The sequence below is a fragment of the Neoarius graeffei genome, chromosome 14 (assembly GCF_027579695.1).
Source record: "Neoarius graeffei isolate fNeoGra1 chromosome 14, fNeoGra1.pri, whole genome shotgun sequence".
Classification (NCBI taxonomy): Eukaryota; Metazoa; Chordata; class Actinopteri; order Siluriformes; family Ariidae; genus Neoarius; species Neoarius graeffei.
Window position 1 is genome coordinate 43658750 of NC_083582.1, and position 13353 is coordinate 43672102.

Consider the following 13353-nt stretch of genomic DNA (forward strand, 5'->3'; position numbering starts at 1 on the left):
CGCACACTATGTGAATTGTACAAATTACTGGGGATTAAATTGACTCATACTAGTGTTTATCATCTGCAAATGGACAGGTTGGTCAAACGGTTTAACCAAACCCTTAAAAACATAATTTGTAAGTTCATTCACGAGGAGGCTAAAAACTGGGATAGGTGGCTGGACCCTCTGTTGTTTGCAATGTGTAAGGTCCTACAAGCCTCCACTGGGTTTTCTCCATTTTAATTGCTTTATGGGCACAAGCCCCATGGCATCTTGGACATAATTAGAGAGAATTGGGAGGAGGGGCCTTCTTAAATCAAAAATGAAATTCAATACGTTCTTGACCTGAGAGCCAAACTCCATGCACTGAGTCACATAACCCAAGAGAATTTCCTACAGGCTCAAGAACATCAATCTTGCCTGTACAACAGAGGGACATGGCTAAGGGAATTTGCACCAGGAGAAAAAGTCCTCATTTTACTGCCCACCTCAAGCTCAAAACTGCTTTTCAAGTGACAAGGGCCCTTTGAGGTCACACGACAAATTGGGGAGGTCAACTATGAGGTCAGGTGTCCAGATAGAAGCAACTCATGTCAAATTTACCACCTCAAGCTCCTGAAAATGTAGAGAGAGGAGGAGCCTGTGGCTCTGGCGATGGTAGTTGTGGAGAGGGCAGAGCTGGGACCAGAGGTAAGTCTAAAAATTGTGGCCCAATACACCCTGGTCCCCTGTGGAGACCACCCCTCACCATCCCAGAGAGCACAGGTTATTAGGTTGCAGGGTGAATTCTGCTACATGTTCTTGCCCCTCCCTAGTTGCACTGACCTCAGAGAACACCACATTGAGACTCCCCCAGGGGTGGTGGTGCACAGCTACCCGTATCGGCTCCAAGAGCACAAGAAAAATGTGGTTTGGGATGAACTCCAGGCTATGCTTAAGATGAGGATAATTGAGGAGTCACACAACTGTAGCAGCCCAGTGGTCTTGGTTCCCAAGGCCAATGGGTCGGTCTGGTTCTGTGTGGACTCTAGAAAAGTCAACGCAGTGTCTAAATTTGACGCATATCCGATGCCTCACATTGATGAACTGCTTGATTGGTTAGGCATGGCTCGTTTTTACTCGACACTGGATTTAACAAAGGGATATTGGCAGATCCCCTTGACTCGATTATCCTGCAAGAAAATGGCCTTTTCCACTCCATTTGGGTTACACCAATTTGTCATCCTTCCTTTCGGGTTGTTTGGGGCCCCTGCCATGTTTCAGTGTCTCATGGACTGAATTCTTCATCCCCACAATGTGTATGTGGTGGCCTATCTTAATGACATTATTATTTATAGTAATGATTGGGAGCGGCATTTACAACATCTCAGGGTGGTCCTGAGGTTGCTGAGGCATGCTCGGCTCACAGCAAACCCGAAAAAGTGTGCAATTGGATGGGTGGAAGTATCTGGGCTTCCATTTGGGTCATGGGCAGGTGCATCCCCAAATTGATAAGAATGCAGCAATTGCAGCCTGTCCAAGACATAAGACCAAAAAGGGGATGAGGCAGTTCCTGGAGCTGGCTGGCTACTGTAGGCGGTTTGTGCCTAACTTTTTCAGATGTTACCTGACTGACCTCACGAAAAAGGGGGCACCAGATCCGGTCCAGTGGACGGAGCCGTGCAAATGGGCTTTTACTCAGGTAAAAGCGGCTTTGTGTGGGGGCCTGCTGTTGCATTCTCCTGACTTTTCTCTCCCTTTTGTTTTACAGATCAACGCATTGGACAGAGGGCTGGGGGCAGTTTTGTCCCAGGTGGTGGATGGGGAGGAGTACCTGGTGCTGTACATCAGCCACAAGCTCTCCATGCAAGAATCAAAGTGCGGCACCATAAAGAAGGAGTGTCTGGCCATCAAGGGGGTGGTCCTCACTCTCCAGTACTACCTGCTTGGATTCCCATTCACCCTCTCTTCCAACCATGCCCCGCTCCAGTGGCTCTACTGCATGAAAGATGCCATTGCGTGGATCATTTGTGGGTATCTGTCCCTTCAGCCCTTTAAATTCGAGGTGGTCACAGGCCAGGGGCACAGATGGTGGATTACCTCTCTCGCCTGGGTGGTTGGGGAGAATCAGCTACAGGCTGGACGACTCCCTGGCCTGAGTCAGGCAGTGGGGTTATGTGGCAGCGGGGGTGTGGTCAAGTGTCAGCTGTGAATGGTGAGGAGTCAGGTGGAACCAGCTGGTAACATGTGATGAGGTACACCTGTGTCTAGTTACTGGCTGTCTATTAATGTGTGTCTCTGTGTGTCTTTCAGTCAGCCAGGAATGAGAGAGAGAGCTATGACACCCCATTGCATGTGTGTAGAGTGTACCTACATATTAGTAAAAGTCACTGAAAAGTGTCAATAAAGTGAAAGCGTACCTTGAATTGTAGTGCCTGTTTCCAGTTCTTCATTGACCACTCCCACAAAGTTGTTACAATGCTGTCATTTTAAAAAAAAGACTATTTGGTTTGATATAAAATTTTCCTCCATACTAAACCGCTTGTCCATGTGCTGGAGGTAATGGTGTAAACCATTACAATGGATATGTGCAAGGATTCTTTCATAAAGAAATAGATGCACAGGTCAGATACAGAGACTTGAATCATACTTCTTCTAACAACAGTGGGAAGATGTTTTTATGTGGAGGAGAAACCGGAGAGACAGGCCCTGTGCCATGCAGATGTAAGTGTATTTTGTTTGTAAGAAGTATCCTGTTCTTTGAGAACAGGATACTTAATGCATAATTGATGCATACTTAATGCATAAAGAACATAATGCAGTGTTCTTGAGCTACTTATTCTCACAAGACAACCAAATTGAAACAGCACTCTCTGCTTTTCACAGATAATGGAGAATTTTGGAGACCTTTTTTAACTTTTTAAAAATATTGTAAAGGTGCTTTAATCAATAAAGACATTGTATTTTCTGCAACAAAAATGCTTTAATTTTTTCCTTAATTTTAGGATTGAGGATTTTTTTACCATGCTGTATGACAGAACTTTGAAGAAAAACTCAACAAAAAAATTTAACAAATATTTGTCAGTAAACCTGCCAATTTCGACCAAACTACAAACATGGACTATATGAACTACACTTCCCAGAACTCACAGTGTCCTCTGTCTCCCAACTATTAACCACAGCTGTCACTCATCACCCTATTAGTCCTTCTGCCTATTTAAACCCCACTCTCACACCACTTCACTGCGAAGTATCGTTCTGTCTTTCCCAGTACATACCGAGCCTTGTTTATTTCTGACTGATGCACATTTTCTCGACTTTTGCTTCTCCTCTCTCATTTACTCTCTTGCCTGTCCTCGTTTGCCCTGTTTGCTGTTCACCCGACCATTGCTAGTTCTTCGACCCTGATTCATGTCTCACATTTTGGCTTGTTCACTGTTTGTTCTACACTCCTCTTCTGCGCATACGTCTGTAAGTGCCTGTACCATGACAGGATACTTCGCCATCATGGATGTAGCGGAAGAGGCAAAGCAGACAGCTCTCAAAGCTCAGGGACACTTGCTAGGAGAGCATCAGCAGATGCTAGCTGACCTCAACACCAGGATGTCACAACTAGCAACTATGATGTCGCAGGCCCTCCTACCATGTTCTGAACCAGATCTGAGCCCAGCACTACAACTCCCTGACCCGGATAAATTCACTGGAGATCACACTCGCTTCCACTTCTGTGGAAAGCCCCCAGCCTGACTCCATGTGCAGTGTTCCTGAGTGTTATCTGGACCTCAAGGAGGTTTTTAGTAAGGGTAAAGCTTGCAGGTTACCACCTCATAGGCCTTACGACTGTGCCCTCGACCTTCTACCTGGCACATCCCCATCTAAAGGGTGCATCTACCCTCTCTCTCAGAAGGAGCAATCTGCTATGGAGGAATACATCCAAAAGGCCCTCAAACAGGGATACATCCATCCATCGAAATCCCCTGCTTCAGCAGGCTTCTTTGTGGAGAAACGTGGTGGTGGCCTTCGTCCTTGCATCGACAACAGAGGGTTGAATCAAGTGTCAGTCAAATACCCTTATCCACTTCCGCTGGTCCCAGCAGCCTTAGAACAACTCAAGTCGGCTAAGATCTTCTCCAAGCTTGACTTATGCAGCGCGTACAACCTCATCCGAATAAAGAAAGGTGGCAAGTGGAAGACAGTGTTTAGTATGACCTCCGGCCATTTTGAGTACCGGGTAATGCTGTATGGCCTCTCTTTGGCACCTAGCTTGTTCCAGTGTCTTATTAATGATGTGTTACGGGACATGCTAGGCAGATATGCCATCACCTACATCTTAATATATTCCCCGGATGAAGAGAGTCACACCAAACACATTAGGATGGTCCTCAAATGTCTACTCCATAGCCACCTCTACATCAAAGCAGAGAAGTGCAAGTTCCATCAGCACCGTATATCATTCCTGGACTACATCATCAGCTCCGAAGGTGTTAGCATGGACACATCCAAGGTCTCTGTGGTCACATCTTGGCCCACTCCCATGTCAGTTAAGAAACTCTGACGTTTCCTAGGTTTCGCCAACTTCTACTGATGTTTTATTCGGGGTTTCAACTACATTGCCGTCCCACTAACATCACTACTTAAGAAGGGGCCCAAGCGTCTTCACTGGAACCCCCCAGTGGAAGAAGCTTTTGGTCGCCTCAAGCAAGCCTTCACCTCAGCTCCCATCTTGCAACATCCAGATCCAACCAAACCCTTTGTTTTAGAGGTTGATGCATCTGACACGGGAGTTGGAGCTGTGCTATCACAACGTTTTGGAGAAAAACAGAAACTCCATCCAATAGCATTCTTTTCCAAGAAACACTCCTCAGCGGAAAGAAATTACGATGTGGGAAACCGGGAACTACTTGCCATAAAACTGGCCCTTGAGGAGTGGTGACACTGGCTGGAGGGAGCCACGCATCCATTTGTTATTCTCACCGACCACAAAAACCTCGAATATCTCAGGCCAAGCAACTAAATCCTCGCCAAGCAGGTGGTCCATCTTCTTCACCAGGTTCAATTTTACTATCTCATTTTGTCTTGGCTCCAAAAATACTAAGGCTGATGCCCTATCACGAAACTTTGCTCCCATGCTCTAAGACCCCGGTACCCATCCCATACTTCCTCCTCAGTGCTTCATCCAGTGAATGACCTGGAACATAGATAAAGAAATCAGAGACGCTCAACCCCAAACACTTCCCAGTGATCTTCCTCCCGGTCTCCTATATGTACCCAAGCATCTTAGGAGCAAACTGATTATGTGGGCCCATGCCTCACCAGCCACTGGACATCCTGGCAACCAACACACCCATCAGATGATCAGGAATAAGTACTGGTGGGAAAACATGCTCACAAAAATCAACCAGTTCATCTCCTCATGTTCCACCTGCGCCCAAGACAAAGTTTCCAGAACACCTTCAGCTGGCAAACTTTGTCCCCTCCTGGTTCCTCAGAGACCCTGGTCCCACATCACCATCGATTTCATCACTGACCTCCCCCTTTACTAGGTAACACAACCATCATGGTAATCATCGACTGTTTTTCCAAAGCCCACAAACTCATTCCATTACCTGGCATCCCCACAGCGTCCCAAACTGCAGAACTGTTGTTCCAGCAAGTGTTCCATTATTATGGTCTCCCAGAAGACATCATCAGTGATGGGGCACACAGTTCACTTCATGCTTCTGGAAGAACTTCATGGAGAGATTAGGAGTGTCGGTGAGTCTCACATCTGGATACCATCCTCAGTCCAATGGCCAGGTCAAAAGGGCAGATCAGGAGATTGGCTGTTTCTTAAGAATATTCTGTATGCGCAACCAGGGGGACTGGGTACACTTCCTTCCATGGGCCAAGTATGCACAGAACTCCCTCAAGCACTCGGCAACCCAATTAACACCATTTCAGTGCATACTCGGCTACCAGCCACCCCTATTCCCTTGGGACGACTCACCCAAACAAGTTCAAGCCATAGAGGACTGGGTCTCATGCAGCCAAACAGTTTGGGAAGAAGTACACCAATGTATTGAAACGGTCAATGACAAGTACAAAGAGTATGCGGACAAACACAGAGCAGTATACACCTGTATACAACCCAGGGGACAGAGTATGGATTGCAACCAAAAATCTCAGAGAATCCAATTCCTGCAAGAAATTACAACCAAGATATATTGGGCCAGCCCTGTGATGACCTGGCGACTTGTCCAGGGTGTACCCTGCCTTTCGCCCGTAGTCAGCTGGGATAGGCTCCAGCTTGCCTGCAACCCTGTAGAAGGATAAAGCGGCTAGAGATAATGAGATGAGATATATCGGGCCATTCAAAGTCACAGAACGCATCAACGAAGTGTAGTATCGGCTAGAGCACCCCCCTCACAGCAGACTATCACCCACGTTTCACATATCCTGTTTGAAACCTGCTATCCTGGGCCCTCTCGCTGAAAACACACCCAGCCAGGAACACCCAGCCCTCAACCTGGAGGACAAACCCATCTACCAGGTCAACAAGCTCATCAACTGTAGACAATGAAGAGGGCAGATCGAGTGCCTGGTAGATTGGGAGGTTTAAGAACCTGAGGAACAGAGCTGGGTTCCGCCAAGGATGTCTTTGATCCACTTCTCAAGCAAGAATTCCATACCACACATCCCGACAAACCTGCACCCAGAGGTAGGGGTCACCCTAGAAAATCTGTAGCTCCCGGTGGTAGCTCCTTGGAGGGGGGGCTCTGCCTGTAAACCTGCCGATTTTGACCAAATTACAAACATGGACTATATGAACTACACTTCCCAGAACTCACAGCGCCCTCTGTCTCCCAACTATTAACCACAGCTGTCACCCTATTAGTCCCACTGCCTATTTAAACCCCACTTTCACACCACTTCACTGCAAAGTATCGTTCTGCCTTTCTCAATACATACCAAGCCTTGTTTATTTCTGACTGACGCACGTTTTCTTGACTTTTGCTTCCCCTCTCTCATTTACTCTCTTGCCTGTCCTCGTTTGCCCTGTTTGCCGTTCACCTGACCATTGCTAGTTCTTCGACCCTGATTCACATCTCACGTTTTGGCTTATTCACTGTTTGCTCTACACTCTCTTCTGTGCATACGTCTGTAAGTGCCTGCACCATGATAATATTAATACATACACAAACTGGAAGAAGAAGCCTGGAGTTTTAACATCAAAATTGCTGCTCAGACATAGACTCAAGACTGTCTCACTTGCGAAGATAACACACTCTATTCTCCCTTTAAAGCATATACGCAGAACCATGGCCTCACTTTCGTTTATAAATGCCTTGAGACCTCAAGAATGGCACAGGAATAGTTTTAAGCGTTAACAATAAATCTAATATAGTAATTTTTGTGATTAAAGTGATTCATATAGGTAGCGGTCTGAGTGAATGACCTTGACGTCCGTAACGTCACTGCAGGAAGTCTATCAGTCTCATCGCCATTTCTGCTATACTAAAACACAGAGCTGACTGCAACTCCGATCCTCCATTTTGAGCTAATTTATCGCCATGCCATGTAGATGTGTTGCTGGATGGTGCAGCAACATGACAGAAGGTAGATTTACATTGCATTCATGGCCCAAGAATGTTCAAACTGCAAATATTTGGACGCGTTTTGCGAGAAGTTCATAGGCACATTGGGTGCCTACGAAGTGGTCTCTCCTCTGCTCTGCACATTTTACTGAAGACTCGTACGAGACCTCTGATCTGTTGAGGAGCATTGGCTATAAGCCCGTATTGAAAGAGGGTGCAGTACCGACAATTAAAGGAAAAGAAAACTACAAGAAAAGGAAAGTATTTATTTATTTATTTATTTATTTAAAAAAGGAAAGTAAGTTCAGCTGCACCAGTTCTCCCAGAGTGTGAGCCGAGGGTTGTTGGTAAAACCCGGGACAGAACGGGACGTGACATATTTTTGCTCGAGTGGTGACCTCCCCACGGTTGTTGCTAAAACTGGTGACATCCCGTCCCGTCCCAGGTTTTAGTAATTGCCTGAGCCGAGCAGTAATGGCGGAGTACTCAGTATGGAGAAAATGGAGAATGAGTGGACCAGCCATCTGATTTCTGCGCTGGATATTGCTGCCATCTCGCCCTTACGTGGAAGAAGCGAATGAACAGAGAACTGAACGAACAACTGAAAGTCAGATTGTTTCAAAACAATCGGCCACAAGATCGGCCTTCAAGAAGCAAGAACACAGACGGGTAAGCTGCGACTCTCATTTGCATACAGAACAACAAAAACACCACGTTGTTTACCTGCATTTAGATTAATACATGTAACTTGTGTATTTAAGTTACCAGTATAAGATTATTTAATTTGCTTCAGAACGTGATTGTCTCAGTTCATCTGATTATTTAATTAGCCTTTTACGTTTTATCAGTGAAAATGCATGCATGTACATGTATGTTGCATAAGTTATAACAACTATCCTCTTTTAATGAGAGTCAACCCACAATCAGTGAAGTCAAATCAGTCTTAGTTGAACAAGTAGGTAATAGTATTTCATACTATCACCATACATTTTTATTTATATGACTTTGGTCTATAGCTGTCAAAGGCCTCGGCCTTAAAACCAGTTACCGCTGTGACGTCACGCACTCAGGGCTGGCTGGCTGGCTCAGTGGGGCAGCTCGAATGCCAACTTTGCAGTCAATTTTAACTCTCAAAAATATATTTTTTATTCACATTTATGTAGCATACAAGAGTCAAGGATGGAGAGACTATCCACTCGGAAATTTATTTAAAAATAAAGGTTCTGCATATCTCCTTTAAGGACGTGTACCTGGGAATGATGAAAAAAGTGAACTAAAATGCTGCAAGAAAAGTGTAAAGACTGTCTCCCGGCCAGCGAGCTATGATGTCACCATTTTCACATTTCTGTTTAAAATCTTAACAGAATTTTTTTTTGTGCTTTGTGTGCACTTACACCACAGTTAAGCTGGACACACTTAACATTTATGCCTATGTGACAGTTCGTGTAAGTGGGTGGAGCACAGAAGGACGGCAGGACAGAACTGAGTTCACAAAACTCGCTTTATTCAGCTTTTCAGCGTATCTCTGTTCTCTCACACACACACACTCAGACACACGCACACACATCAGCCGTCTAGGTGTGGAGAGAGCCCCCTCTGCTCTCGGGCTCACTCCTTAAATAGGGCGCGGTCACTGGGAAGACACACAAACATTAATTAATGACAGGTGTAGTGATTCTGCCACTTACCTTCCCTGACTCCGCCCTCCTGTCACAGGCCAGCGCTTGACCACGCCCCCGCTGCCACATACCCCCACCGCCCGACTCAGGCCGGGCAGCCGTCCGGCCTGCAGCCGACTCCCCCCCCCCCCCCTTGACGGGAGAGAAAGTCCGCCACAACCATCTGCGCCCCCGGCCTGTGGATCACCTTGAAATTAAAGGGATGGAGTGCCAGATACCAACGGGTGATCCGCGCGTTGGCATCCTTCATGCGGTGGAGCCACTGGAGGGGCATGTGGTCCAAACAGAGGGTGAAAGGGTGCCCCAGCAGGTAGTAGCGGAGGGCGAGGACCGCCCACTTGATCGCGAGGCACTCCTTTTCTATCGTGCTGTAGCGCCCCTCGCATACCGACAGCTTTCTGCTGATGTACAGCACGAGACGATCCTCCCCCTCCACCTCCTGGGACAACACGGCCCCCAGCCCTCTGTCCGACGCATCCGTCTGTAACATAAAAGGGAGAGAAAAGTCAGGGGAGTGTAATAGTGGCCCTCCGCACAGTGCAGCCTTTACCTCAGAGAAAGCCCACTGGCATTGCTCCGTCCACTGGACCGGATCTGGTGCCCCCTTTTTAGTGAGATCAGTCAGCGGGCTGGTGACGTCCGAATAATTAGGTATAAACCTACGATAGTAGCCAGCCAGCCCCAGGAACTGTCTCACCTCCTTTTTGGTCTTGGGCCTCGGGCAGGCTGCAATTGCTGCTGTCTTGTTAATTTGGGGACGCACCTGCCCATTGCCCAAGTGGAAGCCCAGATACCGTACTTCCACCCGCCCAATCGCACACTTCTTTGGGTTGGCTGTGAGACCCGCTCGCCTCAGCGACTTAAGGACGGCCTTCAGGTGTTGTAAGTGCCGCTGCCAGTCATTACTATAAATAATGATATCGTCAAGGTATGCGGCCGCATAGGTGGCGTGGGGGCGGAGGACCCTGTCCATCAGCCGCTGAAACGTAGCAGGCGCCCCAAACAGCCCAAAAGGAAGTGTGACGAATTGGTGTAAGCCGAATGGTGTGGAAAAGGCCGTCTTTTCCCGGGATAATGGAGTCAAGGGGATCTGCCAATAACCCTTTGTTAAATCCAGTGTCGAGTAAAAACGAGCCGTGCCTAGCCGATTGAGCAACTCATCAATACGAGGCATTGGGTACGCATCGAATTTAGACACTGCATTGACTTTTCTATAGTCGACACAGAACCGGACTGACCCGTTGGCCTTGGGTACCAAGACCACCGGGCTGCTCCAGTCACTGTGGGACTCCTCGACGATGCCCATTTCGAGCATGGCCTCGAGTTCTTCCCGAACCACTTTTTTCTTGTGCTCGGGTAACCTGTAAGGGCGGCTACGCACTACCACCCCCGGGGGCGTCTCAATGTGATGCTCTATGAGGTTGGTGTGGCCGGGCAGGGGCGAGAACACGTCCGAAAACTCGGTCTGCAACTGGGCAACCTCCGCGAGTTGGGTCGGGGAGAGGTGGTCTCCACAGGGGACCGGAGAGGTACGCGATGCCAATGTTCCCTTTTGCACCTCCGGCCCCAGCTCCGCCTTCTCCGGAACCACCGACACCAACGCCACGGGGACCTCCTCGTTCCAGAGTTTGAGCAGGTTGAGGTGGTAAATCTGTAGTGACCCACCCCTATCCGTTCGCCTCACCTCATAGTCAACGTCCCTGACTCGCCGTGTGACCTCAAAGGGTCCTTGCCACTTGGCGACTAATTTGGAGCTCGATGTGGGCAACAGTATGAGTACTTTCTCTCCTGGTGCGAACTCCCTAAGGCGCGTACCCTTGTCATACAGGCGGGTCTGTCGTTCTTGGGCCTGCCGCAAATTCTCCTGAGTTAGGTGCGTGAGTGTGTGGAGTTTTGCGCGCAGATCAATAACGTATTGGATTTCGTTTTTACTTGGTGAAGGTCCCTCCTCCCAATTTTCCCACAGCACATCTAGGATGCTGCGGTGCTTACGCCCGTATAACAATTCAAACAGGGAGAACCCCGTGGAGGCTTGGGGGACCTCTCGCACTGCAAAGAGCAAGTGTTCGAGCCATCTATCCCAATTACGTGCGTCCTCACTTACGAATTTTTTAATTATGTTCTTGAGGGTGCGATTGAACCGTTCGACTAAACCGTCCATTTGTGGGTGATACACACTGGTGCGGATCGGCTTAATACCCAACAACCCATACAGTTCGTTCAGTGTACGTGACATGAACGAGGTGCCTTGATCAGTCAGAATCTCTTTCGGGATTCCAACTCGGGAGATAACGCGGAAGAGTGCCTCTGCAATACTGCGTGCTGAGATATTGCGAAGAGGCACTGCTTCTGGGTATCGCGTTGCATAGTCCACTAGAACTAATATAAAACAGTACCCTCGTGTTGACCGATCTAATGGCCCGACGAGATCCATCCCAATTCTTTCGAACGGGGTCTCGATTAACGGTAGAGGGCGCAAAGGCGCTTTTGGAATGGCCGCTGGATTTACTAACTGGCATTCGCGGCATGCCGTACACCACCTACGGACATCGCCGCGAATCCCTGGCCAATAGAACCGGGCCATTATTCGGGCTAGTGTTTTATTCTGCCCTAAGTGTCCAGCCATGGGATTAAAGTGAGCCGCCTGGAATACCAATTCCCGGCGGCTCTTCGGAATTAAAAGCTGCGTGACTCGCTCTTTAGTTTGAGTCTCCTGCGTCACTCAGTATAATCTATCCTTCATAATCGCGAAGTAGGGGAAGGATGGGGTGGCGTTCGGCGGGAGTGTTTGACCATCGATTACTCTCACTTGGTCAAACGCATGCCGCAGAGTCTCGTCTCGCGACTGCTCTAACAAGAAATCCGCGAGGGATTCCCCGAGACAGGGAGGAGGAGCCGGCGGCTCCTGCCTCTGACATGGAGATGACGTAGACGGCTCTGTGACAGCTGCTCCCGCCAATGCGACACCGGGACCTCCCCCTGCTAAAGGACAGGACCCACTCTTCACTAAATGTGTCATTAAATCCCGAAATCCCGGCCAATCAGTCCCCAAAATTAGAGAGTGGGTAAGGTGAGGATTAACCGCCGCCTTCACTATAAATTTTTCCCCTCGAAAAAAATGTGGACCGACACTAAAGGGTAGTTGTGAACATCCCCGTGCACACACAACACCTTCACCAATTGTGCTCCCCCCAATGCCTCGTCCTGCACCAGGCTTTGGTGGATTGAGGTCTGATTACAGCCAGAATCCACCAACGCCTGATATGTATCTCCTTGGATACTCACTGGTATGCGATACGCTCCTGCCCGATCGAGGGCGGCTCCCGGCGTGTCGGGGATCCGAACCACCACACCCACCTCCATTACCGAGCACTGCTGTTGGAGGTGGCCCGGCTCCCCGCCGCGCCAGCAAACCGGCCCGGGCTTCCTCTCTGCACTAGTGCTCTGAGGCTCACTCACCTGAGGGGGGAGAGAGGTGGACACAGAAGGGAAACACGGGAGGGCACCGCGGGTGCGGCGGGCCGGCTGAGGTGGCGCCGGCCCCCGCCTCCGCGGTGGGGGAATAGGGCGAGGAGGAGACACAGGAGGAGGGGAGAGAGAGAGGAGAGAAGAGAAGAGGTCGTCTGCTGTCCTGCCATCGGGACAGCTGCCAGATGGTCCTCCGCCAGCTCGATTGCCTGATCCAGTGACGCCGGGCGGTGGCACTGGACCCACTCTGCGGTTCCTGCTGGTAAACGCGCGACGAACTGCTCCAGTATCACCTGGTCGATGAGTCCCTCGGTGTCGCAGCTGTTGGCCCTCAACCACTGCCAGCAGGCGCCCCGGAGTTGCTGGCCAAACGCGAACGGCCGGCCGACTTCCTCCAAGCGCAGGGCACGGAAACGCTGACGCTGTTGCCCCGGGGTGCATCCCACCCGCTGGAGGACGGCCCGGCAAAGGTCCACGTAGGCCAGCCGGCGGTCGGCGGGGAGCTGTAGCGCGGCCAGCTGCGCCTCTCCCGTTAGCAGGGGGAGGAGGCGCGCCGCGCGGTGTTCCACCGGCCACCCCGAGGTCTCTGCTACCTGCTCAAAGAGCGTGAGGAATGCCTCGGGGTCGTCCTGCGGGCCCATCTTCGTGAGGGTGAGGGGGGAAGGGCCCAT

At 49.5% G+C, this 13353-nt stretch overlaps 1 pseudogene; it reads left to right on the forward strand.

The window, feature by feature from the left end:
- LOC132897592 (ubiquitin carboxyl-terminal hydrolase 42-like) overlaps positions 1-3259 on the forward strand; it is a 36844-nt pseudogene extending 33585 nt beyond the window's left edge.
- The last annotated feature ends 10094 nt before the right edge of the window (positions 3260-13353 follow it).